At 39.2% G+C, this 3,965-nt stretch overlaps 1 pseudogene across 1 annotated transcript; it reads right to left on the bottom strand.

The window, feature by feature from the left end:
• Positions 1–664: 664 nt before the first annotated feature.
• On the bottom strand, positions 665–1,708 carry LOC307069215 (putative P2Y purinoceptor 10; annotated as a pseudogene). Its single transcript has one exon. The product of its transcript is annotated as a putative P2Y purinoceptor 10 (transcript).
• Positions 1,709–3,965: the final 2,257 nt, after the last annotated feature.

Raw genomic sequence — 3,965 nt, 5'->3', positions numbered from 1 at the left:
ACCTCTGCAATTGTAATTATTCTCCTGTTTGTGGGTCACCTATCCAGGGGTATGGCTCTTGACTATACTGTGTCTCCACTTCTCCTACCCATCTTATTGTGGTTCTTTCTTTACATCTTTAGTTGTAAAATATATTTTCTGCTAGTGTTCAGGTTGTTCTCATCAATAGTTGCTCTGTAAGTATTTGTAATTTTGGTGTGCCTGTGGAAGGAGTTGAGATCAGGGTCTTCCTACTCTGCCATCTTGGCCACTCCACCTGTGTATAACTTCTTGATAAAGCAAGGATAGTATTGTTCTCCTGTACATTTTTAAATGTGTAGACAATTCATCTATGTTCATCTATTTTCAATTTGCATTTTGTTTCTAGTAGGGGAAGGTGAAAATTTTGGACCTACTGCTGAGGAACAGGGGTGCAATTCATTCTGTTGTTCATCCTTTTGTGTAAATAAAGTTATTTTCTCATATGCTCCATAGAACAATATTTCCATTTAGACAGAAAATATAGGCTTTAATATTTTTTTCCAGAAGAATCATTTTGAAGATTAAGGGAAGGGAGCCATGTTTCATTAAGGCACTTAAGGGTACCATTTTTTTTTAAGAAAGATCTTCCAGGTGACATAGATAAACTGATAGAGCATATAGATTATTCTAGGTAATTATTTGTTTACATTGTTTTGGAATCATCCATAAATTCAAGAGAGATTGTTTGAAGATCCTCCTTCCTATGCTGAATATCCAAAGCACCATCCTTGCATTTCACACATGACTGAAGAATCAAGCTACCATGTTCTGAAAATCCATTACGAAATTCTGAGGTCATAAAATAATATACAACTGGATCAAGGCAGCAATTTAAATTTGCAAGACACATGGAAATTATGTGGGAAAATAGAGTGCTCTTTATAAAGGAGCAGTTTGAAAAGATTTGTTGCTTCACCATCATAAAGAAAGGGAAGTTGAGGTGGTAGGGTGTGAAAAACACAATGAATACCACTGCACACATCAGGACCATCCACAAAGCCATTTTTCTCTCTTTGGTGTTCTGAGTGGGAACTTGGAATTCCTGTAAAATTTTTCTTGTTCTCCATGTGCAATAAGTAATAATTACAATAGGTAAGACAAACCCTCCAATTTCAGCTACAGTTACCATGCCAATAGTAGACCCCATGCTAATATGTTGAAGCCCTAAATCAGCAAAGCAGGATTCAGTATTGTTGGCTAATCCAGAATTTCTCAGAATTGGAAGTAGGAAACAGGCAGTCCCCACGATGACTCAGATGGCAGCACTGATGGCCACATCATACCTACGCTTCCAGTCTCTGGCCCTGAAAGACTTGAGGAGAAAGAAGCACCTCTGAAGGCTGATGCATGTCAGGAAAAACATGCTGGCATACATGTTGAGATACTTTAGGTAGAAACACAGCAGGTAAAGGGCCATCTAGAAAGGCCAGTGGTGGCGGATGTAATAGTAAATCCGGAGGGGTAAGGACAGCACATGAGCAAAGTCAGCCACAGAGAGGTTGATCATGAAAATGATGTCTTTATTTTTCTTGCTGATGAAGCAGCACAAAACCCACAAGCCTGCACTGTTCACCAGTAGACCGGGGATAAATATGAAGATATAAGTGGTTGCATAGAGAGAGTACTGAAATGACATTTGAAGATCAGTGCACTTTGCTCTTGTACTGTTTGTGCTGTTACTTCCCATCTTGAGAATTTATGTTCCTTCCTTAGGGAAAGCACCAGAATGATGATTTCTGCAGAAAATAGAGAAAAATAGTGTCAAGGGCATGTCAGTCCATGTTTGGGTATACAAATATATTTGTATTCTACCAAAGAGGTATTCAAGTGTGAACTTTCATAAACTCAAAAGGTCTTTTCTATGTAAATTGAAAATATCTTGCCAATCTACAACTGGATAACAGTACTGTTGAAGATATTTTCAGAATCAAAAAGATCACTGTTTTGGCAATAACTTCAGTCAGGTTTTTCCCTTAGTAGTCAGAGGAAGTAATCAAACTTGCAGAGATAACCAAAAAGTAAGTCTTCCTGGCAAATAGCTGCCAAACATACATTTCAAAATTCTTGTTTTACATTCAGTTTTACAATTATCTCTATCTGTATTTTCAAAATTTGAGAGCCAGCTTTCCCTATCCTCAATGCTGAGAGAGATAAAAATCTATTTTGAAAGACAACCTTATCAGGGATTAGATGACTGCTGAGGTTAGTCAATGAACATTTAGGAATGAAACATGGGATAAAGGTCTGGGGAAGGCCTGGCAGGTCACTAGGCCTTGAAAGATAGGGGCTTGGAAAAGATATTACAACTCATATAAACTTTGCCTCTTTCAGAATTTGGCTGAGAGCACAATTAGTTCTGCTTATATAACATGGAACTTTCAGGAGCTTCAGTAACTTTAAAGATCTGTATTTATTAACAGAATTACAGTAGTTTCAGACATTCACATTTATTGAGACTATCATTGCAACAACTGAAAGAAACTACCAGAATATGTGATGGACTAGAGGGTATCTGGTGGTAGATACAGCAAAAGGCTCTGCCTCTACTTCAGCTCTAGCTCTCAGGGCAAGTTCAGTGAAAAAGTTATTAATGTGGATGGTTACATTTTTAACAATCATAATTGTTAGAAGTCCTCCCTTCTAGTGAGACAAAAATCCACATCCCTGACATTTCAACCTAGTTCAGCTTACCAAAGCCAAATAAAATAAAGTCTACTCCCTGTTACACATGAAACTCTTCAAATATCTAAAGATAGGAATTCTGTCATCTCTCATATCTTCCCTTATCCAGGTTAAACATTCATTCCTAGTATGGCATCGTTCTTTTCCTTGGCTTTCTTTTGGATCAGAGCATTTTGCTTTTAACCCAAAGTCACTACAACACAGCTTATTTTACTAATGAAAAGGACAGTTAAAGAACCCAAATGTTTGATATATTAGGAAATATAACTTATGCATTTGATTGCAGAACAAAAACATAAATGGGATTTTAATACTCTTATAATTGTCATCACTTGCAAAAACATTTAGTTTACTTCACAATTATAGAATTAAAAGGAAAAAAAGACAGACTTAACATAACTATTGAAAGCAATATAGACTCTAAAACAGTGCCTACTCAACCCTAAACACAACCAATTAAAAATGTAAAAATCAGAGGAGTGGAGTCAAGATGGCAGAAGATGAGGATGTGGAATTTGTCACTCCTCACAAATACATCTACAGAGAAAGGACCTTCAGATGGCAGAGTAGTAAGATGTGGAGATCATCTTCCTCCCCAGAGATACATCAGAAATATATCTACATGTGGAACAACTCTTACAGAACACCTATTGAATGTTGGCAGAAGAGGTCAGACTTCCCAAAAGGCAAGAAACTCCCCATGTACATGGGTAGGGCAAAAGAAAAAAAGAAAAAAAAAAAAAACGGAGACCAAAAGAATAGGGATGGGACCTTCACCTCTGGGTGGGAGCTGTGGAGGAGGAAAAGTTTCCACACACTACAAAGCCCCTTCACTGGCAGAGATGGGGGATGGGCTGGGGGGAAGCTTTGCAGCCATGGAGGAGAGGGAAGCAACAGGGGTGCAAAGGGCAAAGCAGAGAGATTCCCACACAAAGAATTGGTGTCAACCAGCACTCACCAACCTAAGAGGATTGTCTGCTCACCTGGAAGGGTGGTGGGTAGCTGGGAGCTGACGCTCGGGCTTCGGAAGTCATATCCCTGGGAGAGGACTGAGGTTGGCTGCATGAACAAAGCCTGAAGGAGGCTAGTGCACCACAACTAGCCAGGAGGAAGTCCAGGAAAAACCTCTGGAACAGCCCAAGAGGCAAGAGAACATATTTTGGGCTGCACGTGGAGCCAGGGTTCAAAGCACGACCTAAATGAGCTCCAGAGATAGGCAGGAACTGCTATTATCAGCACGGACACCAGAGACGGGGGTGAAA

Source organism: Hyperoodon ampullatus (assembly GCF_949752795.1).
Source record: "Hyperoodon ampullatus genome assembly, chromosome: X".
Lineage (NCBI taxonomy): Eukaryota > Metazoa > Chordata > Mammalia > Artiodactyla > Ziphiidae > Hyperoodon > Hyperoodon ampullatus.
This window is presented reverse-complemented; position numbering and strand designations above follow the sequence as displayed.